The 25,687-nt window shown below is 41.4% G+C and overlaps 1 long non-coding RNA gene across 1 annotated transcript in view; it reads right to left on the minus strand.

Annotated features, from left to right (window-relative positions):
* The window catches only part of LOC126997048 (uncharacterized), a 119,081-nt gene extending 107,334 nt beyond the window's left edge, over positions 1–11,747 (minus strand). Inside the window, exon 1 of the long non-coding RNA XR_007751878.1 lies at positions 11,664–11,747. This is a non-coding gene — a long non-coding RNA (uncharacterized LOC126997048). The remainder of the gene's footprint in view (positions 1–11,663) is intronic.
* Positions 11,748–25,687: the final 13,940 nt, after the last annotated feature.

Raw genomic sequence — 25,687 nt, forward strand, 5'->3', positions numbered from 1 at the left:
TATTCTCGGGATGGTGTGTATTCGTGAACGTCAATACTAGTGAAACACACACACACACACACACACACACACACACACGTTCGCTCGATTCGTTTTCATTCATTCGTTGTTTGTATGAAGATTTCTCTCTCTCTCTCTCTCTCTCTCTCTCTCTCTCTCTCTCTCTCTCTCTCTCTCTCTCTCTCTCTCTCTCTTCTATTACTAAACCTCAAGGTAATATAAGTCATAAGTTTCAATGCGCGTTGCCTAAGGAACAAGTTTGACGAAATGAAATGTCTTGTTTCAACAGAAATTTTTGACGTACATGCTATAACCGAAACAGTTATCGACACCACAACTATTGATTCAAGTTCAGAATACAACATAGATGGCTACAGACTCTTCAACAAAGATCGTGTTAAAGCTATTTGCTAATTGCAACCCACTGACAGAACACCAAGAGACAGTAACGTTGAACATTGTGCGTGCGAGTAAACACTACAAAAATTAATATAAATATATGTCACCTACAGGCCTCCGGGGCAATCACTCGAAGATGATGTTGAAATGCACAGCGTTTTAAGGCAGTCACTTAATAACAGCGACTCACTGATATTAGGAGTGTAACACGATTCACTCCTTCAAAAACAACCTAGACCGACACTTCTTTCAACTTAATATTAACTAGAGTAGAAATGCAAAGTTTTGGAGGCATCTGATCAATGTAGAATCACTTAGGTTTAACGACAGACCATGGGGTCTGTGTGGTCTGATGTTCTATGTAAATCTATGTAAATCTCTCTCTCTCTCTCTCTCTCTCTCTCTCTCTCTCTCTCTCTCTCTCTCTCTCTCTCTCTCTCTCTCTCTCTCTCTCTCTCTCTCTCTCTCTCACACACACACACACACACACACACACACACACACACACACACACACCACTCCCATCCCAGTCTTCTCTACCCCCACTTTTTCATCTCCCCGCCCGCCGTGAACCGAGCATCCCTCATACCCTTCCTGCCTTCCACTCTCATTCCACTCCGCGACCCTCATCCGCGCGTGTGTCAATCAGAGAAAGATTGAGACGCAAAACAGAATATGAAAAGTGAAAAGGAAAGAGTGATTGATAGACAAAAGGACTGACGGAGAGAGAGAGAGAGAGAGAGAGAGAGAGAGAGAGAGAGAGGGTGTGTGTAGGTGACAAACAAATAAAAAGAATAGAAAAATAAAAGCCTAAGGGAAAAAACTGAATAAAAGCGTGTAAATGGAGGTTATATAAATCACAAAGAATGGAAAAAGAAAGAGAACAAAGAAAGAAAGCAAATATAATCAAGCAAATGAAATATAATTAAATGTTCAATTCATCTCTCTCTCTCTCTCTCTCTCTCTCTCTCTCTCTCTCTCTCTCTCTCTCTCTCTCTCTCTCTCTCTCTCTCTCTCTCTCTCTCTCTCTCTCTCTCATAGACAAAAAATATTCCCCAAAAAATAACAAATAAATGATAAATAAACAAGTACATAAAAGAGAAATAGAAGGAAAAATCGTTCGTAGACTGTTGTTGTTTCCATTATTTCTATTTTACATTTTCACTGTGTGCACAAACCATCCAATCTCGTGTGTGTGTGTGTGTGTGTGTGTGTGTGTGTGTGTGTGTGTGTGTGTGTGTGTGTGTGTGTGTGTGTGTCAAAATAAAATAAAAGAATAAACTGCACTAATAGAACCCAGAACCTAACCTAACCTTACCAAACCCAAGCAAACAAAACCTAACCCAACCTAACCTTACCTAACCCAACACAACACAACCTATCCTAACTCAATCTAACCTAACACAACCCAACCTAACCTAGTCCAACCCAACCTAACCTAACTCAATCTAACCTAACCTAACCTAACCTAACCCAACCCAACCCAACCTAGCCTAACCTAACCCAACACAACCTAACCTAACCCCAACCTAACCTAACCTAACTCAATCTACCCTAACCAAACCCAACCTAACCTGACCCAACCCAACCTAACCTAGTCCAACCCAACCTAACCTCGCTTAAACTTACCTACCCCAGCCTGACCTAGCCCACACGATACTTACACAATGATATACTTTCCAATACACCTCCAATGACCTTTATGAAACCCGCGAACGAAACATCAAATCAAAGTTTAATCTAACACAGGATTAGAAAGAAAAAAAAGTGAGGAAAATAGGGGTGAGAGAGGTACATACTCATGATGCCAAAGAAGAATGAAATAGTGGTGTGCTTTGAGCTTTTTGGGTATGAGAGATTAAAACAAACTAAGGTATAAACAAACACACAAACAAATAAACAAAAGGAGAAAGAAAAAAGACCTGCCTACCTATCAAGTCAGACAGTCGGTTAAGCAAATAATCACTTAACCAGTCACTCAATCAGTTAGTCAGTCAGTCAGTCCAATATTCTCTCACCTATCAAACAATCTTTCTTATTTTTCCATTTTTTTCGCCTCTTCATTTTCAGTATTTCAACATTTTTTTTATTTCCCTTCTCCACACTTCCTCTTTTTATTTTCCATTATTTTTTTTCCTTTTATGCCATCCAGCGGCCGGCTTTCTATCCCCCACACTTTCTTTTTTGTCCAGAATTCTGTTTTTTTTTCTTTTTATGTTTCCTTTTTGGGGGTCAAATATTGTGAACAGGAAAAGCAAAAGTCTCACTCTCCATCCAGAAAGCGTTACCATGCAATAACACACACACACACACACACACACACACACACACACACACACACACACACACACACACACACACGAGCTCAGCAATAATAGGAAAATAATAATAATGTGTGTGTGTGTGTGTGTGTGTGTGTGTGTGTGTGTGTGTGTGTGTGTGTGTGTGTGTGTTTTCTTACTGATATATACGTATTTTAAAGGTGATAATACAGGTAAGAGAGAGAGAGAGAGAGAGAGAGAGAGAGAGATTCACCTTTCACTAGCAATTAAAGCAAATTATTGTTGTTGCTAATTAATTAATATTTGATCTCTCTCTCTCTCTCTCTCTCTCTCTCTCTCTCTCTCTCTCTCTCTCTCTCTCTCTCTCTCTCTCTCTCTCTCTCATATGGAAAAACAGATGAAGGAGGGAGAAAAGGAAAGAAAACGAGCAACGAAAATTTAGCAGAAGGGAAAAAAAAAATAATGATACAAAAACAAGGAAAGCCAAGAGAAGACGAGAAGGAAATAAAAAGGTGGATAAAGGAACTCTTCAATTTTTTAACACATGGCATTGAAGAACTACAAGGACCTTAACAACTTGACCTTAATTACATGTAGCTTTGAAACAGTTCCCCATACACAAAGGCAAACTCTAGCTTATGTGAGACCTTCCAATCTGCAAATCTAACAAACACTAACCAATGTGATAATGCATAAATATAAAACGTTAACACTCCATTTTACGATAGGGGATACTTAACCTTATCAAATGTTCCGCCCTTTATTGCACTAATGTATATAAGTCAATACTGTACATCTGAAGAATAGGAAGGAAAATAAGTGGGTAGTGTAAATATCACTCGAAAAATACGTCCAAAAAAAAAAAACGTGAATGGAGGGGATGGTATCAATCACATATATGGAAAGAGCGACTCAATCTGATTATAAAGAGGATGAAAACATAGAGGTATAGAATGTAATGAAAGAAAAAAAGAGGACACGAAGGGACTGGAATGAAAGCGGAATGAAATGGAAGGGGAGGATTTTTTCTTTTTTTTTAAGGGAAATATGAAATGAAAGCAAGAAAGGGAAATGAAAGGGAAGGAAAGGAGAGGAAAAGAAAGGAAAGAAGAGGTAAGGAAACGAAAGGAGAGGTAAGGAAAGGAAAGGAAACAAAAGGAAAGGAATGGAGAGAAAAGAAAAGGAAATGATGGAATGAGAAGGAAAATGGAGAAAAAGGAAGGAAGGATGGAAAAGAGAGGGAGATAGCAGGGAGAGAAAAAAAAAGGAGAGAGGAGATGAAGTAAGTGAATAAGTGACGATATAAACGCAGAAAATATAGACGATAAAAGAGACAAAAAATAAATAAAAAATGGAATGAGGAAGAGAGTAAAGAGTGTGTGGGAAGGGAAAAAGGAGAGGAAAACAGAGGAAAGGTGAGTGTGTTTTTCAGGCCAGAGTGTCGTCATCGTTTAGTTAGTTAGTGAGAGAGAGAGAGAGAGAGAGAGAGAGAGAGAGAGAGAGAGTTTTGGTTGCAGCACGAATGGAAAAGTTTTGTTTGTATATTTTAACTATATGCTTTCTCTCTCTCTCTCTCTCTCTCTCTCTCTCTCTCTCTCTCTCTCTCTCTCTCTCTCTCTGTTTACTCATCTGTTTCAAAAGTGATCAGAAAACAGCACACACACACACACACACACACACACACACACACACACACACACACACACACACACACACACACACACACACACACACACACACACACTCAACCTATCTATGAGGAATGGACAGGAAGAAAGGGGGGAGGGGAGAGAAGGGAAGGGAAGGGAAGGGAAGGGAAGGGACGGCAAGGCCAGACAAGGCAAGGCAAGGCAAGGAAAGGAAAGGAAAGGAAAGGAAAGGAAAGGGAAGGGAAGGGAAGGGAAGGGAAGGGAAGGCATGGCAAGGCAAGGCAAGGGAAGGCAAGGGAAGGAAAGGGATGGAAAGGGAAGTGACGGGAAGGGAAGGCAAGGGAAGCGGGGGAAAGGAGGGGAAGGGAAGGGAGAGGAAAGGAAGGTAAGGAAGGGAAAGGAAGGGAGGGGAAAATATACGCGTCACAACTTATCAAGGGAAGCACTGAGCCGTGGAGTCCCTTCCGTGTGTCTCCTTGATCACGGTAAGCCTTAAACCCCGCCTCACTACACTCACCTACCCACGCAGGTAATCACCACCACACACACACGGCTGTCAGTTCCAAAAAGAATATAATACGGTTCTCTTCACTTCCACACTTAAGCCTAACCAAACCCATAGTAGTAAAGACAACAAAAAAAGCGTAAAGAAATCAGGACCGACATAGACAAAACACAGGAGAGACAGGAGACAAGGGGAAAGGTATAAAAACGTTCCCTACTAAAAATGATGTAGCACTGAGCTGCATAACCACTTTAACGATGGACAGAGGTAACATTAATCAACACACAGTGGAAAAAAGTAAAAAAAAAAAAAAGGAAAATAAATAGTGAAGAATATAAGTTTCCCTATCAAAATTATACATATGTTAGACCCATATTCTCAAAAATCTCGGGGCTCACACACACACCTTTGGTAATGCTTTCGTAGAGGTGGTGAGTATTTCCATCTGTAGTTTTATAAGTCTAGTGATAGTTTGACAAGACTTCTGAATTATGAACGTGAAAACAGTCAAGAGAACCAATTCATCCACACTTGGTAAGACTTCCGTAGAGGTTGTAGATATTTCCATGGGTAGTTTTATGAGCCTAGTGATAGTTTGACAAGACTTCTGCATCTTAACCGTGAAAAGCAACCATGAGAACCAATTCATCCACACTTGGTAAGACTTCCGTAGAGGTTGTAGGTATTTCCATGAGTAGTTTTATGAGCCTAGTAATAGTTTGACAAAGCTTGCATATAAATAGATAGGAAAGATAATTAGAAGATGATAGACAGCAAGAGAGAGAATGAGAAAAAAGAAAAGGAGAAAACAAGAAAAAAAAAAGATCATAAATGAAGAGAAAATAAGAAGAAAACGAAAGTAAAGAAAAATACATAATTGAGAAAAGGAAAAAAAGAACGAAAAAAAGAAAAAAAGGGAAATATCAATACTACAGCACCATGAACGTGAAAACACTCGTGAAAACCAAACTGTAATCTCCTTTGTGTGTGGACTCTGGAACGTGCTGGAGGGCTCAAAGCATCTCGGAACACAAAAAACATGAAGAACACCAAAATCTACACGCAGCAATAGATACAGATAAATCTCAGTTCAGGAATGTGGTGGTAATGGATGAAAGGAACACATAAAGAAGATATATGTAGAGGATGCAGGCAAGATTGAAATACGGAGGTCAGCTAGATTTATGGAGATGGAGTGAAGGAGGTTTGCTGAAGAGGCTGGGAAGGAGATCTGTTTATTGATGTCTTTTTGTGTCTGTTGGTCCAGTTGTGTGTATTTGTGTTCGATAAGCTGAAGGAGGTAAAGAAAGTGACCTAAGACGGGAGATGAAGTAGCGTATAGTGGGCTTTATTGCTAGTGTCTTTGTTTTCTTCTTTATCTTTGCTCTTGAACTGTCTCCCTTGCTCTAAAAAAAAATATTACATGGAGGTTAGCTAAAGTTCATCCACATTTGGTAAGACTTCCGTAGACGTTGTGGGTATTTTCATCAGTAGTTTTATGAGCCTAGTGATAGAGTGAAGGCTTTATTATTAGTGCTTTGTTATCTTTTCTCTTTGCTCTTGAACTGTCTCCCTTGCTCTAAGAAAAATATTATATGTGAAGGCAAGGAGATAGCGTATAGCAGGTCGTTTTTGTTACTCCCTATGTTTTGTTGTTTTTGTTTTGTTATTTTTTTGCCTCCCTTGCTGTAAAAAAAAAAAAAATAAATAAATAACGCACTCAGGAACCACAGCGAATGAATACCAAGCACCCAAACACGAGTCACACACCACCACACAGCGAAACGAAGTGTGTAGTGCTGCAGGTTAGTTAGTACATCGGGGGGGTAATTAATGACCGAACTGGCTTATATACGGTCACCATCAATAACAGGAGGTGGAGTAATAGGTAGGGGCTAATTAACATAAACCTGACTCAAATGGGTGCTGTGTGTGTGTGTGTGTATGTGTATGTGTGTATGTGTGTGTGTGTGTTATAGTTACCAAGTTTCACACACACACACACAGACACACACACACACACACACACACACACACACACACACACACACACACTTTACCGCACGGGTGAGGCTCTAAAGAACAGTCTCGATTTTCCTTCTCCTATTCCTGAAGGCGCCACTACAACATATTATGCTAGATGAGGAAGCAATGTGAGAAGCAGGACAAGGGAGGAAAGAGAAAGGGGGCAAGGGAAAGAAGAGAAAAGGGAAAGAGTAAAGTAGGAAAAGGGAAAAGGTGGAAAGGGAAAGTAACATTTGAAACACTTGATAACAGCCGAAGAAATACAGTAATGAAGAAATACAGTTAGAAAAGGGAGAGGGGGTAGAGTTGGAGGCGGGAAGAGGAGGAAAGGGAGGGAGGGCAAGGGAAAAGGTGGAGGAGACAATTACAGACAAAGAAAAGAAAAGGAAGTAATGTAAGAGGCGAAAAAGAGAAGGAAAGGGAAAAGGGGGGAGAATGAGAGACGGAGAAGAGGAGAAAGGAGGTAGAGTATAACAGGGACATTAAAGAAAAGGAGAAAGGAGATGGGAAAATGAAAGAGGAGTAAGAAATGGGAAAGGGAGGTAGAAAGAGACGAGACAGAGAAGGAAAGAAAAAAGGGAATGGGGTAAGAGAAGGGATTTCAATTCAGGATCTTCATGCAATTAATCAGAAAACAAGGCAAATTCTTCAGGGAAATATTAATGAAGAGAATGAAAGGTAGACAATAGGAGACGCTTGAAGACCTAGAGCTGAATGATCTCTCCTGGGGCTTGTTCCTCCTGGTTATTATCAAATTCGGGGGAGAGAGAGAAAAGAGAGAATGGACCGAGGGTAACTGAAGAGAAAAATAGAAAACGGGAACATAATAGCCCATGTCTCTCGTCCTCCATGTCCTCCCCCTCCTCCTCCTCCTCCTCTTCCTCTAACCGAGCCACCGAGTAAACAAAAACATGAATATAAATGCCTACTAGAGCGTTTATGCGTCTGGGGGGGGTTCAAGTATAGCAATTGCGGCAGAATGGGACGAAAGAGGTTCATCATTGAGGCTAAACAAAGGGGAAACTCGGCTATTTTACCTGTTGGGGGGGAAGGGAGGGAGGGAGGGAGATGGAGAGAGAGGGAGAGACACACACACACACACACACACACACACACACACACACATCTTTTTCCGAACATTTCACAACTAGTATTATATTTATCCTTAAATTTCGTACTCCTAATACTAATACTAATACTAATACTACTACTACTACTACTACTAATAATAATAATAATAATAATAATAATAATAATAACCTTCACTATCCTCTAATGGCTGTCTCCTCCATTATATCATCATTAGTCCCTAAAATCACACAGGCAACATTAACTAAGCGACGTATAAGCAGATAATACACTTGGAAGCACAGATCATCCCCTTCAACAGCAACAACAAAAACTATATCAAGCCACGTCCTTAAGATACATATTCAGTCACAAGAAACACATTAGACCACAATTAATTATCCTTCCATCATCAACACGGTAAAGGAGACTAAGAATTAAAGTGCCTGATATTTTGAACGTCCTATTACTATTTATTAAGTCATGTGGGTGTCTTTCCTTCTTTGTTACCCTCGGTCCATTCTCTCTCTTTTCTCTCTCTCCCCCGAATTTGATATTAACCAGGAACAAGCCCCAGGAGAGATCATTCAGCTCTTGGTCTTGAAGCGTCTCCTATTTTTTCCTTTCATTCTCTTCATAATTGGTCTTGATATGAATTCGCCTTGTTTTCTGGTTGTTTGTATTAAGATTCTGAATTGAGATCCCCTTTCTTACCCCATCTCCTTTCTTTCCCCTTTCCTCCATCTGTTCCGTCTCTTACTGTACCCCCCTTTCGCTTTTTTAATACTTTTTCCCATCTCCTCCCCAGCCCTCTGTTCCTTTCCCCGTCCCCATTCCATTATCATAGAGTTGTTAGATGGTTTGGGTTGAACTTCTCTATATAACTTTTCTTTACGATTGGGCCCAGAAAAGGAATTGAAAGCACAAAATACAATAGCCACTTCCAACTTATACTCCGTTCCAGAAAAAAGTTATTAAAAAGCCATAACACAACAGCCACTTCCAGCTACCTCCGCCCCAGAAAAGGAACTGAAAGGCCGAAACATAATAGCCACGTAACTTATAAAAATACTAATACGCCTACGCTGTTAAAAAAAAAAAATCTGGCAAAGCTCACGACGGATATCCAAAGTTCATACCATCACGAGAACCACAACAGAGGGAAGGAAACGATGCCACAGTAAGCCATAGGAAAGGAAATCTATATATACCCAATCAACAAGCCGAAACCACTCAGTATTTCTTAGGGTTCTCTCTCGACCTCCTGTATGTAGGGTGGGGTTGCCAGTTCGTACGCGCCACTCCATTTAGTACGCATGTCAGAGGGAGGAAATGCTTGCTCTGAAAGCTGAGTGATGTGTGAAAATATAACTAACGTATTGTACCCTTTGAGCCGGCTGAAAGAGAGAGAGAGAGAGAGAGAGAGAGAGAGAGAGAGAGAGAGAGAGAAATATATCAACGAATATCTGTTTTTGATGTTACTCTCTGACCTCAACAGTTAGAAAGGATGACACAATACAACTCTCTCTCTCCCCCTCTCTCTCTCTCTCTCTCTCTCTCCATCGTTTGTATGCATGGATCTCTGTGTATGCATGCATGAAATCTTTCTTTTATTGTGTTGTGGGCGTGTACAGAGCAGCTGTATCTGTGGCAATGTAGGCACGGGTGAGAGAGAGAGAGAGAGAGAGAGAGAGAGAGAGAGAGAGAGAGAGAGAGAGAGAGAGAGAGAGAGAATGGATGGATGAATAGATAGATAGATAGATGGATGGATGGGTTCATGAATTAAAAGAAAACTAAGTGCAATCAAACTCATCTGCTGTAAGTTTCCACCGCTGACATAAGCACTAAATCCATCACACAAGTCCGTTCATATAAGCATCAATTAATTAAATCATTAACACGCCAAAGAATTATGATAAATCAATTAGCTAATTCATTAATTCAATAAAAATATATAAACTGGCGTACGAAAATGCAAAAAATCAGGCTTCATTAAGCCATAAAATTACCAATATTAACGATGGTGATGATAATAATAATAATAATAATAATAATAATAATAATAATAATAATAATAATAATAACAAAGAACTTTTACACCATATTAAAAGACTACACATTAAAAAGATGAAAAACAATATTACAATTAAAGTCATTCAATAGAGTATAATATGTTACACACACACACACACACACACACACACACACACACACACAACCACCCTGACTTCCAAATGAGTGGCAACCTTTTATGCGGTGAGTTACCCAAACCTAAAACAAGTCAGTAACAGCTTGGGCGACGCTATAGGCTCCTCCCCTCCCATCTCCCTAAGCTTACTGGTGGCCTCACACATACTGGAAAGCGTGCCAAAGGTCAAAGGTTAATATTCTCAGACGCTTCCTTCCACCCCTCACATCAACTATTTCCAAAGGCCGGGAATGAGATCAGTCGGGTTCTCGTGAGTGTTTGTTAAGTTCATGGTACAGAGGAAGGATCAAACTACAAGAAGGGCCATAAAACTACCCCTGGAAATGCTCACAACACCTAGTTAAGCCTTGTCAAATATGTGTGCTTCAGTGCGGAAATGTTTAAGGGATGAAATAAGGAAAGGAAGAGTGGAGAGGGAAAGGATGAGAGTAAGCAAATTAGGAAAGGAATGAGGGAAGAATGGGTAAAGAAAGGAAGGATGACTAAAGGGAAGGGAAGGGAGGAAAAGAAGAGCGAGGATGGTCCAAATGAACTTCCAATTTCTATTTAAAAGAGTATACAAGGTTGATGGCTGCCTGTCGCCCTTTCCCTTACAAAAACCTCTTAATACATACATTATAAAGACATACATAGTTAATAAAGGTAGAGAAATAATACAATAGTGGTTCATAACAGGGTGCAGGAGGAGGGAAGGCATATTTGAGATGTTGATTATGGTGAAGAGATGAGGTTATGATTTTGAATAATGTAAAGTAATGATAGATGATGATAGATAATAGAAGATAATCTTAAATAAAGGTATATAATGGTAAATAATAATAGATGATGTTGGATAATTGTTAGGTTGTGGTTGTATGTAGTGATAAATAATGGTGAATAATGGTGGTTATGGTTCTAAATAGTGGTGAGGTTGTGGTTGTAAATAATGTCAAATATTAATGAACCTGTAAAGTTATGGTTGTAAGTAATGGTGAATAATGGTGAGATTGTGGTTGTAAATATTGGAAAGTAAAAAAAGCTTGTAAATAATGGAAATAGAAATTGTTGTAAATAATGATAAATGAAAATAGTTGTAAATAATAGTAAAAAGAATGGATTAAATAATGGGAAATAAGAAAAAATGTAAACAATAGTAAAAAAATGGTTGCAAATCATAGTAAATAAAGAACTGGTTGTAAATCATGGTAAATAAAAATGGTTGAAATAATGAAAAATAAAAATGGTTGTAAATATTGACAAATAAAAATGCTTGTAAATAATGGTAAATAAAAATGGCTTTAAATAATGGTAAAAGGACTGGTTGCAAATAATGGGAAATAAAAAAAATGTAAATAATAGAAATGCTTGTGAATAATGCTAAATAAAAATGGTTGTAAATAAATGGTTAAGAAAAAATGGTTGCAAAAAATGGTGAATAATGGTGAATGCATCAGATTGTGGTGAATATACACTGGAAAACATCCGGAGCAGAGGGGAGGGTTGTCAAGGGTAAAGTATTTTTTTTGTACAGAGGAAATAACACTTACATATGCAGGCGGGGCAGGGCAGGGCAGGGCAGGAGAGTGCTTCTGTCCAGTCCCTTTTTTCCCATGTTAAATGATTTTTTTTTTTCCATGTCACTGCCTGCAAAACAAAGCACAAAGTCAGGGCATTGAACATACTCTGATTACAATTATTTTTCCCTTACTTTTGTTTTATTTTTGTGGAAACTGCACTGATTTTTTTTTCTCTTTGTACAGCCTATGCTTGACAACCTTCATTATGTTTTTTGTATGGTATAAGAGGCAGACCAGTGTATCAAGACACCTCTCCATCCGAAATTGACCTCTCTTTTGGCCACTCTATACTTTTGTCTTTGCGGGAGCAACAGTTAGCGGGCTTTTTTCTACATTTTCTTTTTGTTGCCCTTGAGTTGCTCTCTGTGCTGTAAAAAGAAAAAAAAATGAAAATTCATGGCAGATGTAGAATTGCTCAGGCCACTCGTTACCATTTAAAACATCAAGACAAGATTGTTATCACACTACATTGAGTGCTGTGTGTCAGTGTACACCACCTATTATATGTAAGTTATCTTTAAGTCTAAATGTAAGTCATAAAATATAATTAAGATATAATTTAGTTATAATATTTAAGTGGTTAAATTTGGTTTAATAGTATAAATCCGAAGCTTCGGAGCTTCAGTGATCAGCTTACTCGTTGCCTCACTAACGTCGAGTCGAAGCTTCATAAGAGTGTATGAGGCATACTAGTTTGCGTTAATTCCGCAGACCAGCAGGTGTTCGTAGCCAGGAGAGGTCTCGGGTCGTCTCCTGTCCCTTTCTATTCACCCAACCTTTCTACTGTAAGTGTAATGTTTTACTAAGTTAATTTATAATAATGATAATAATATGGAAAAAAAAGGATTAAAATTGAAATAGGGTTTTAAGTGCATATGCGTGTTTAAAAGTGCAGAAATATAACGATTACTTTTGTGACTCTTCCTGAGTGTTTGTGTGGGTGTGTTGAGTGTGGGGTTTGTGTTAAAAACTATTATAAGTTTATATTATTTGTTTAGCGGGTGTTGGTGTTGGTGCTGTGGGCGTCTGTGGCGTCTGTCTGTGCCTGTGCCTGTGCCGTGACGTCAGCAGACTGTGGCTGGTCCCACATGCGTGGGCTAATGGCTAAGCGTACCTTCGCTAACCTAGCGTACCATCGGTAACCGGATCGTTGGCAACACTGCCCATCCCTAGTGAGTGACTGTTTGGTCATTGCATTTGAAGACTAAACTTATTACTATGTGTGTTTGTGTGAGTAATAGTGCGTGTTTGTCTTATGTTATGTGTTAATATATTCTAGTATTAATATATTTCTAGTTTAACCTGTAGCTTTAATTTTCCTACTGAGGTATTATACCACTGACTGGCTGGCTGGCATTTTCGGTCCTAAATGACCGGGGTAGGGATTAGAGCCTGCTTTGCCCTTTTACATAACTGCATAACCCTGCCCCTGACATTGTATGCGAAGGACTTCAGAGTATTCAACGATGAGAAACTTAATTTTTAATATAGAAGCCAAGCAAGTGTTGATATAAAGTACTCTAGCATAGCGGCAACACAAAGATTTCCGGGCTCTTAATCTTTTTTTTTTTATCCATTAACCCAATTGCATAGAATGAAGGGAGATGGAGATGAAGGGAAGGGAGATGGAGATGGAGATGAAGGGAGATGGAGATGGAGATGAAGGGAGATGGAGATGGAGATGAAGGGAGATGGAGATGAAGGGAAGGGAGATGGAGATGAAGGGAAGGGAGATGGAGATGGAGATGAAGGGAAGGGAGATGGAGATGAAGGGAAGGGAGATGGAGATGGAGATGGAGATGAAGGGAGATGGAGATGGAGATGGAGATGAAGGGAGATGGAGATGGAGATGGAGATGAAGGGAAGGGAGATGGAGATGAAGGGAAGGGAGATGGAGATGGAGATGAAGGGAAGGGAGATGGAGATGAAGGGAGATGGAGATGGAGATGGAGATGAAGGGAAGGGAGATGGAGATGGGAAGGGAGATGGGAAGGGAGATGAAGAGAATGAAGATGAAGGGAAGGGAGATGAAGAGAATGAAGATGAAGGAGGAGCAACAGAAACGAAGAACATAAATCGGCTCCACCTTGTAATGGCAGACAGGAGCCAAGCCCGCTAACAGGACAGCACCACTAGAATTTAAACTCGCCATACGCTCAAAACAAATAAAACTAGGAATAAATACACACCCACGACCCTTCCCCACACACATACATACCCTTCCACCACGGAAACGAAGGCTGGATGACGCGGATGTTTAACAATGAAGACGAGCCGCTGTTCCACACTGTCAACAAGGAAATATAAGACTGAGGAACAAGGAGGAGGAACAACGGTGCCAGATTGTCGTACTCAGCCTCCTGTTTGCCGATTTCAGACCCCAAAACTGACTCCTTGACCCCAATAACTACCTTCATATATAATTAGCGTTAAAATGGTTTATTATTGGTGTTTTTGGCAATAGCTATGGCTCAGAAACCGGTATATATGAGGCTCTGAGTACGATAATCTGGCAACGGTGAGGAGGAAGGACTCAGCAACGTTGCCAGATTGTCGTACTCAGCCTCATGTATTTGCCGATTTCCGACCCAAAAAACTGTCTCCTCCACTCCGATAACTAGATTCATTTATAGTTATCGTTGAAATGGTTAATTACTGGCGGTTTTTTTTTTGCGATACCCTCTGTACGACAATCTGGCATCGGTGGGAAGGGGAGGGGGGGGGTGACAGTCCATCCCCCCTCCTCCCCTGCACTAATACCACATTCCTTATTACAAGTATTATTACACATCAAGATCCTGTATACACTAATTTAACTATTCTACTTCATCCCTGTAGACGTCACTAACCTATATTTTACTTGCATTACGTGATTAATTACTAGTTCATAAATTCACTTCACTGAGTTATAACCTTACTTGGCAATACCTCAACCCGCATATCACGTATGTCATTCTCCTGAGGGAAGCGTTTACCCTCATTTTTAGCCCTCAAAATTATATACAGTACCTCTTATATAAGCTTAAAAGTCCATAGCATCATCCTCTTTCACATGCAGTACCTAGAAACTACAAATCAAAGTACACTCAAATATTTTCCTGTCGAGTATTTACAACTAAAAGGGGGGGGGGGTAGCTGATGTACGATAACTACCTTTCTTTTTCTCGCTTTTTCCTTCTCGCTTTACCTGATCCCTCACTTATAATCAATCAGCACTCCTTCAGCACCTGCCAAATAGATACTACAGCCCAAGCCTTGGCCATTTTCCTGTAAACCGTCGGGGAGTCGCGATTCATAGACATTTAAATTATTTTTTTGTCCGGCATTTGCAACTTTTCCTTCTTTACTTCCCTCGCTCTTTCTTCCTCTCTATACCTAATCCCTCACTTCTAATCATTAAATCAGCACTCAATAAATCCCAAGATCTACACTCTAACACTATAAGACATCCATAGTTAGGCAATAATGAAAATAATTACATAAGGCCGAAATTCTGTGATGCATAGTTTAAAATGCAAAGAATAGAAAAAAAAATAAAGAACATGTATGCTCTCATTTTCTTATTTATTTATTAGCTTACTCTTATTTTATTCTTCTTTTATTTATTTATATAGCCTAACCCATGTTCCTATAACCCATCAGGAAGTTACGATTCATAGACATTTTATTAAAGCGAGTATTCTTAAACGTCTCGGGGCTTCAGTTCGAATGTTTTGATTAAAAGCTTCACGTATAAAGAAATTGCCGGGGTTCTCAAGGACTGTTTCATGATCCTAGTGATAGTTTATTAACACGACTTCTGTAGCTGCCATCAACGGAAAAATCACCCATGATAACCAAGTTGATCTTGTCTGTGGCCTGGGAACCCGTACGCTTAATAAATATGAAGTTTAAATATTTAGTTTTCAACTGTTTGCTCTTTAAATCCTCTCCCCCCTCCCTCCCCCTCCCTCTCCCTCTTCCTCTCCCTCCCTTCCCTTCCTCCCTTTCCAGCATCTATGGCCAAAGAAATATATAAATAAATACAGTAAAAGTTAATAAAAATAATAACCCTCCCCTCCCTACCTCTCCTTCACACCCCTCCCCTTTCTCCCCATCCTTCCTCTTTTCTCGATCCCTTCCCTTCCTTTCTCTCCCTTTCCATCCCCCTCCCCCTCTCCCATCCTCCCCATCCTTCCTCCCCTTCCCCATCCTTTCTCTCCCCTTCCCCTTGTCTTGTATCTCCTCGTGGATCAACACTACTTTTTCATTGAACACACTCGATAATGTTACAAAACTTAAGGATCTTAGATCAGATTGTATATGTGACTTGCTTCTGTTACAATGCACACTGTTATATAATAATCGAGTATTCAAGGGTACCTGTGCATCTAACTCATAACTTCCTCCTGTACTAACTCATAACTTCCTCCTGTACAATGCACTCAATAGTATCATAATCGAGATGTTGATTGTGCATCTGACTCATCATTCCGTCTTCCTGTCACAGCGCTGCTGCCGTGGCTGTTCCGAGATTGCACCCAGAACCCTGCCGTCTGCGACGAGAATCAGAGATCCAGAGCAGTATACATTGCCACACAAATCAAAAAGGAGTACTTCTCTCGGTACCAGGAAATCTTCAACCTCATTACCTCTTCTTAATAGGCACTTCACTACACAACCCGTGGCTGAGTTGTAGCGTGCTGGGCCCACATTCAACGCTTGATGGGCGACACGAGTTCGAATCCCCACGCTACCACCTCGGATTTTTCAATCACCCCCGAGTTGCTTAAAACTACCCACATGCTGTCCTGAAGACCACCCATCAACCCGGACTCTAGAGGAAACCGTCCAAGTTAATCAAGAACGAGTTATGGGAGGCAGCATTAGCAAAGACAAGCTGGCGCCACTATAAACACTTGCCTGCGTCGTGACGGCCTGGAGCCGACTAACATCCAGGCCCCTCTAACAACCCTACTGGTGCAATAGGCGTAGACGTAAAAAAAATAAAAAGTATATATATATATATATATATATATATATATATATATATATATATATATATATATATATATCGAGCCTCCGATGAAGCCCGGCTTGCTTCGGTTGAGGTGTTGAGGTGTCGAAGCGTTGTGATCGACACATTAACTGGAATTGTGTGTGTGTGTGTGTGTGTCCATTGTCTATAGTTAAACCTGATGCATTTGCTAAAAATTGTTTTGTCTGACGCTATTGCGCAATAAGTTTATCAAACAACAACCTCCCCCTCCTTCTCCCTCCCCTTCTTACCTCACCTCTCCTTCTCCCTTCCCTTCCTTTCTCTCCCTCTCCCGCCCTTCCATTCTCCTCCCCCTCCTGCCTCCCCTTCCCCCTCCTTTCTCCTCCCTTCCTCCCCCTCCCCTCCCTCTCCCGCCTCTCATTCCTCTCCTTCGTGGCGTCATTTCCGGTGTCACGATAAAGAATTGGATGGCCAGCACTTATGGAATGCTGTTGGAGGCTATAACACAATGACAGGGGTATTTGTAATTAGGAGAAACGTTTTATTTAATTAGTTTTATGATAATGAACTCTGCTAGGAAGAAAACACCTTGCTTGATCCCTCTTTTGAAACTTCGCGGGTAGCTTAGTAAATATAAAGCAGGCGTTGACGAGGTATTTATCTTAATATATCGTTTGACTTCCTATAATACACACAAATAATTCAGTGTTTTACTTTATGCTGTATATTCTAAAATAGTGATAAGATTTAGCTAGGAATATATTAGTGATCCCTCACCTCGCCGCTCAGTAGGGATGGGCAAGTACCGCTAATTTGAGTACCGGTAGTACCGGTACCGAAAACTCAAGTACCGTTAGTACCGGTACCGGTACCGGTACCCGAAGGAGTTTTTTTTCCTAACGACTTCTGATGAAATTCCCAAATAAATTTCCTGTAAAGAAAACTCTCTCTCTCTCCTTCAACTTAATATCAACTAGAGCAGAAATGCAACGTTTAGGAGTCTTCTGATTAATGTAAAATCACTTAGGTTTAAGGACAGACCACCTAGTCTGGACCATGGGGTCTGTGTGGTCTGATTTTCTATGTAAATCTCTCTCTCTCTCTCTCTCTCTCTCTCTCTCTCTCTCTCTCTCTCTCTCTCTCTCTCTCTCTCTCTCTCTCTCTCTCTCTCTCTCTCTCTCTCTCTCTCTCTCTCTCTCTCTCTCTCTCTCTCTCTCTCTCTGAATGAAGTGAATATTTATTTTTTCGATAAAAAATAGCCTGTATAGTTATTATGGATGTACTCGATCATAGTCTAATAACAATAACAATATTTATTATCAACCTAAAAAAGAAAAAGAATCGGACATGAAGAATTATCCAGTAACTCCAATAAATAAATAAAATAATAAAATAATGGAAACGGGAGCTGTGATGGAAACGGAAAGCAGGACAAAATGGTGGGAACTTGGGGAGACGGTCAGCGGGGCAGTGACTCAGCGTCTACACACAGGGCCCATACCACATGGAGGCGGGCGAGCGCCGAGCATCACTAAGATCCAAACGGTACCGGTACTAGCGGCAATGCGCAGTGCCGTGTGATCATTAAGCTTCCCGGAACCCAAGTGATTATGAGGCTTCGCGGTATCAGGTACCGGTACCGGGTACCGCGAGGAATCGATTCTTCGCGGTACCAGGTACCGGTACCTGGTACCGGTACCTGGTATGGGATAATGCAATACAGACATACATCATCGAGACTCGGCCCTTTTGACCTCATACAAACATCTTATTCATCATTTCCCTGTTATGTATATTAGTTTGTGAATACAAGTCATTACGTATAACCCTTCCTGCAAGCATGGAGTGTATGAACGAATGCAACACAGACACATCATCGAGATTCAGCCCTTTTGACCTTATACAACCATCTCATTTATCATTTTCCTGTTACGTATAATTGCTTCTGCATAAATTTCAGTAGGTATAAGGTATAACCCTTCCTGCAAGCATGGAGTATGAAAGAATGCAACACAGACACATCATCAAGAACCAGCCCTTTTGACCTTATACAAACATTCCATTCTTCATTTCCTGCTGCGTATAATTACTTGTGTATAAATTTCAGTACGTGTAGCCCTTCCTGCAAGCATGGGGTGTATAAAAGAATGCAATACAGACATGCATCGCAGAGAACCAGCCCTTTCGACCTTATATACTAACCTTATTCATTTTCCTGTAATATATATTAGTTTGTGTATAGAAATCATCACGTATAACCCTTCCTGCAGACATACAATCATATGTCATCAAGAATCATCCCTAAGGAAACCAAAGGCATTTTAATCAACCATTTTTCGTTACGTATATTTACTTGCGTTTAGAAATCACGTATGTATAACCCTTACTGCAGACATTCAACCATACATCATCAAGGATCAGCCCTCTCAACCGTATATGTGTCTTCGTATGGCGGAGACACTGTGTAACGGGGTGTATGGTACTGTGTGTGTGTGTTCGTGTGTTGACTTTATTTCCACACCACCTTGATTTGAGGTAAAAGTCTTGGTGCGTTTTTTTTTTCAAGAGGTGTCCCCCGTAGGCCTAATCCTCTTATTTGGTCAGGAAATTAATTGTTACGAAAGAGTGCACGTTGTTATAAAAGCACATGGGGTTGTAACAAAAGGGTACAGAATTGTTTTGAAAGCATACGTGGTTGTAACGAAAGTGCGCGGTGTTGTAACAAAAGCTTGCGGGGTTGTTTCGATCAACAGTGTATGGGTTTGTTGCAATACCCAAAATCCGTAGAAATTGTAAATAGCCGTAGCAGCAAATATTGTCATGCAGAAACCATATATAGTTGTTAATAGCAGCAGCAGCAGCAAAAAGGTTAATGTGAATAGTCGAAGAGGAAGTTAGGTTTGGCATTCAAAAGCCATAGATGTTGTTGATAGCCAATCGCAGCAGCACCAAAGCTGTTACGATACTACCATTATGCCAGATTAATACGCTCCCCATGTGTATTTTCCCATAGCACGTACTTAAAATATATCCCACTCCCACTGGTAGACATGTAAATATATAGTTTAGTACACACACTTAGAAATATAAACCCAGTACCTTTTGCTTAAACTATACCACCTAAACATACGTAAATATATCGCTTCATACATATACTTACAAATATAACCCAGTAACGTACGCTTAAAATGTCGCATCGTACATACACTTACAAATATAAGTATAATTACTCGTGTATAAATTTGAGTGCGTATAGCCCTTCCTACAAGCAAGAAGCGTATAAAAGAAAGCAATACAGACATACATCGTCGAGAATCAGCCCTTTTGACCCTATACAAACTTCTTGATGAATATTCATCATTTTCCTTTTATGTATAATTGATTTTATAAATTTCAGTACGTATAGCTCTTCATGTAAGCTTGGAGTGTATATATGGGAGAATGCAACACAGACACACATCATCGAGAATCAGCCCTTTTGACCTTATACAAACATCTCATTCTTCATTTTCCTGTTATGTATATTAGTTTATGTATAGAAATCATCACGTATAACCCTTCCTGCAGACCTACAATCATATGTCATCAAGAATCATCCCTAAGGAAACAAAGCATTTTAATCAACCTTTTTTCGTTACGTATATTTACTTGCGTATAGAAATCATCACGTATAACCCTTACTGCAGACACTGTATAACGGGGTGTTTGGTACCGTGTGTCATTGCCACAGTACGAGGAGCAACAACACAAAGCAGATTTTATCTATAGCGCGTGCCAGTTCCTACGCCTTTTGCCTGGCCCATGCTGCCCCCCAGTGCTTCTCTTAAATGGAGATGCTGAAGTTGGGGTATATTAAAGGTCTGGGCAGTACATGGGTAGCAGAAGTAAGGGTTGCGATAGCCGGAGCAGCAGTGCACACTTACAAATATATAACCCGAGACTTCATAGATGCGTAAACATATCGCGTAGTACTTAATACTTAAAATTCCTTGGTAAGCTGTTCAAGGCAAGGACTGGAACAACAAGTAAAGGAGAGAAGCAGAGATGAGAAGGACAAAAACTGCAGCGTTTGTATAGGGGAAAAAGAAACAAAAAGAGCACCTGATAGTGGCCTGTGACAGGTATGAAGAGGAGAGGCAAAGGCTATTAGCATCTGTGGTGGAGATCATTGGGGAAGAGGAGTGGCATAGCAGAGTGGAGGAGGAAGACGGAGGAATAAGTACCGTGTTAGGACCATAAGGATGTAAAGAGGAAGCAGTGAAATTAATACCTCACACAAAAATTTTCTTGGCATGTTGCTGCAAAAAAAGATCTGAGCATGTAGTGAAAGTTGAGTGAAAAATGTAATAATGGAAAATAGCAAAAGCGCATAGGTAGGCAAATCAGGGAAAGAAATGGACAGAAAACCTAAGTTCAGGATGAAGTGCTCAGTATTACAAGTGAATAAAGGGCAAGGCAAGGCAAGGGAAGGGAAGGGCAAGGCAAGGCAAGGCAAGGGAAGGGCAGGGCAAGGCAAGGGAAGGGCAAGGCAAGGCAAGGCAAGGCAAGGGAAGGGCAGGGCAAGGGAAGGGGAGGGCAAGGGAAGGACAAGGCAAGGGAGACCAACGCACAGGGCTATATATGGCCAGCCAAGAAGACGAGACGCACAGGGCTGGCCAGCCAAGAAGGCAAGGTCAGGGAACGCACAGGGCCAGCCAGCCAAGAAGACGAGACGCACAGGGCTGGCAGCCAAGGCAGGACAGGGCAAGGGAAGGGCAGGGCAAGGGAAGGGCTGGGCAAGGGAAGGGAAGGGCAGGACAAGGGAAGGTCAGGGCAAGGGAAGGACAAGGCAAGGAAGACCAACGCACAGGGCTATATATGGCCAGCCAAGAAGACGAGACGCACAGGGCTGGCCAACCAAGAAGGCAAGGTCAGGGAACGCACAAGGCCAGCCAGCCAAGAAGGCGAGACGCACAGGGCTGGCAGCCAAGGCAGGACAGGGCAAGGGAAGGGCAAGGCAAGGGAAGGGCTGGGCAAGGCAAGGCAAGGCAAGGCAATTAAGTCAAGGCAAGGGCAAGGCAAGGCTTAAGCATTCATCCTGAACTTAGGTTATCTGTCCTTTTCTTTCCCTGATTTGCCTGCCTATGCGCTTTTGCTATTTTCCACTATTACACTTTTCACTCAACTTTCACTACATATTCAGATCTTTTTTCCCCAGCAACATGCCAAGAAAATTTTTGAGTGCAAGGGAAAGGCAAGGCAAGGCAAGGGCACCACCATCACGTACCACCACCACCACCACCACTATCACGTACCACCACCACCACCACCACTATCACGTACCACCACCACATCACGTACCACCACCACCACCACCACCACTATCACGTACCACCACCACCACCACCACCACTATCACGTACCACCACCACCACCACCACCACCACCACTATCACGTACCACCACCACCACCACCACCACGTACCACCACCACCACCACCACCACTATCACGTACCACCACCACCACCACCACCACTATCACGTACCACCACCACCACCACCACTATCACGTACCACCACCACCACCACCACCACTATCACGTACCACCACCACCACCACCACCACCACTATCACGTACCACCACCACCACCACCACCACTATCACGTACCACCACCACCACCACTATCACGTACCACCACCATCACTATCACGTACCACCACCACCATCACCACTATCATGTACCACCATCACTATCACGTACCACCACCATAAGTCATCGGCGCATGGCCTAAGACCACCCACATGTTGTCCTAAAAACCACCTATCAACCCAGACTCCAGATTCTCTCTATATAAGGATAAAAAAAATGAGCTGCGGGGAGGTAGAATGTGCCAACTAAGATGGCGTCATTATAAACATTAACCACACCAGGCCCCGCCAAAAAAAAACAAAAAAAAACAGGTCCCACACAAAAAAACACCAGGTCCTACAAAAAACACACCAGGCCCCACCAAAAAAAAAACATCAGGTCCTACAAAAAAAACACCAGGTCCCACAAAAAAAAACACCAGGCCCCACCAAAAAAAACACCAGGCCCCACCAAAAAAAAAAACACCAGGCCCCACAAAAAAAACACCAGGCCCCACAAAAAAAAACACCAGGCCCCACAAAAAAAACACCAGGCCCCACAAAAAAACACCAGGCCCCACCAAAAAAAAAACACCAGGCCCCACAAAAAAAAAACACCAGGCCCCACAAAAAAAACACCAGGCCCCACCAAAAAAAACACCAGGCCCCACAAAAAAACACCAGGCCCCACCAAAAAAATACACCAGCCCCCACAAAAATAACACCAGGCCACACCAAAAAAATACACCAGGCCCCACAAAAAAACACCAGGCCCCACCAAAAAAAAACACCAGGCCCCACCAAAAAAAAAAAACCAGGCCCCACAAAAACACCACGCCCCACAAAAAACACCAGGTCCCACCTAAAAAAACACCAGGCCCCACAAAAAAACACCAGGCCCCACAAAAAAAAACAGGCCACCAAAAAAAAACACAAGGCCCCACCAAAAAAAAACACAAGGCCCCACCAAAAAAAAACACAAGGCCCCACCAAAAAAAAACACAAGGCCCCACCAAAAAAAAACACAAGGCCCCACCAAAAAAAAAACACCAGGCCCCACCAAAAAAAAAACACCAGGCCCCACAAAAACACCAGGCCCCACCAAAAAAAAAACACCAGGCCCCACCACAAAAACACCAGGCCCCACAAAAAAACACACAAGGCCCCACAAAAAAAACACCAGGTCCCACCAAAAAAAACACCAGGCCCCACAAAAAAACACCATGTCCCACAAAAAAAAACACCAGGTCCCACCAGAAAAACCCACCAGGGCTCACCAAAAAAAACAAAAAACAGGGCCCACCAAAAAAAAAACACCAGGCCCCACCAAAAAAAAAAAACACCAGGGCCCACCACACCCACACCCACACAGTATAGATGGGCCACTATCACCCACACCCTCACAGTATAGATGGGCCCATAACACACACACCCACAGTAATAGACGGGGCACTAACACACCCACCCACACAGCAATTTCTACCCAGACACACGGAAGGAAAGAGGTTGGAGGTGGTGTCAAGAGAAAAGACAGACAGCGAAAGCTTAAAGCTCTGAATCAGCTGCCTAACGTCACCTTCTGAGGGAAATAAACCGAGACGTGCTAAGCGAATCCGAAACGAGCCATCCAGAGGGAACGAAACACATGAGCGGGAGCGAACCACCAAACATACACAAACTACTTCCTCCCTTCTCCTTTGTTGTTTACTTGCAACAATAAACTATCAATCAATCAATCAATTATTCACCACACAACCATAACAAACAAATATCACTAGCCTCCCCCCCCCGTGAAACTACTAAAAACTGAGAATGGATACAAAACGATAATAAAAAATGGGATAAATCAAAGGAAAATGAAGGAATTGAACTCTTAAAATGTATACAAACAAGCTGTACTGCCTGGGGGTTGGGATGGCATGCTCCTCCCTTCTCCTTTGTTGTTTACTTGCAACAATATACTATCAATGAATCAATCAAGCTGACTACCCACATGCTGTCCTAAAGACCACCTGAACTCCAGATTCTCTAAATGAGGATAAAAAAAATGAGCTGCGAGGAGGTACAATGTGCCGACTAAGAAACATAAGAACGAATGAAAAGTAACCAATCACAATCAGGAATGTTGGGGCAAGAAAGGTAAACCACAAAGGATCACTGGCAGGACACGACACATCACAAATAAGGTTACAATGTATCCACTATTGCCGGGGGATGCCATTACAGTGTTATCTCTCCCATCTCATTGCAGAGGTGTTTCGGTTCAGGCCGGACTGGAGTGGGTGGGAGTAGGGGAGAGCCGGTATGATTCAGATACTTTTTAGAAAAATATTTTTAGAAAAAGAAGTTTAAGTAGTAGTGTAATTTTGTTGATCTCAAAATGTTCCTCCATCCTTTGGCTCTTTCGGCTGCTAATATGACACTCGTAGCTATTTCCAGTTTTCAGATGTAGGTGGTGAAAGACAAGTTTCTAAATCGTCCGAATCATCCCCACCCGTGGTGATGGTTCGGCCAGGGAGGTGGGATGGTACGGACACTCATAATACTCGCCATAATATTAATATAACTTAAGTTTGATTGGCTAATAAACAAGATTATATCTTCTACAAAACATTTATATAAGGACAAAATATCCTCTCAATATTTAAAGGGGAAAAAAATAAAAGGAGAACTATAAGAAATATCTGAAAACTTTTGGTATTATGGCTTCCTTCTCTTCTCACAAGCATAACATCTGAATATAAATCAACCAAATTAAAAATGTGTGGTCACACTCCTTTTCCAGCACAAGAGCCTCGGTGGTGATCGTGTTATACGGCAACACCTTCGCCGAGCATCGCTGCGTCACCGAAATAACTTACATCTCGCTAATTGGCACGTTTTTGAAGCGAGAGCTTATGATACACCCTGACAATATTACATACGAGATGCAAAAAAACATAAATTAGGACTTGCAGCGAAAATAACAGCTCTGAGGGCGTGGTTATCCCTTTGTGGGCCAAGGCAACAAAGTTTTGCACATTTGTAGTGACGACTAGCCTGATAGGTAGGGATGGGCAAGTACCGTTAATTTGAGTACCGGTAGTACCGGTACCGAAAACTCAAGTACCGTTAGTACCGGTACCGGTACCGGTACCCGAAGGAGTTTTTTTTTTCTTAATGACTTCTGATGAAATTTCCAAATAAATTTCCTCTAAAGAAAACTCTTTCTCTCTCTCCTTCAACTTAATATCAACTAGAGCAGAAATGCAACGTTTAGGAGTCTTCTGATTAATGTAAAATCACTTAGGTTTAAGGACAGACCACCTAGTCTGGACCATGGGGTCTGTGTGGTCTGATTTTCTATGTAAATCTATGTAAATCTCTCTCTCTCTCTCTCTCTCTCTCTCTCTCTCTCTCTCTCTC

This window comes from Eriocheir sinensis, chromosome 11 (assembly GCF_024679095.1).
Source record: "Eriocheir sinensis breed Jianghai 21 chromosome 11, ASM2467909v1, whole genome shotgun sequence".
Lineage (NCBI taxonomy): Eukaryota > Metazoa > Arthropoda > Malacostraca > Decapoda > Varunidae > Eriocheir > Eriocheir sinensis.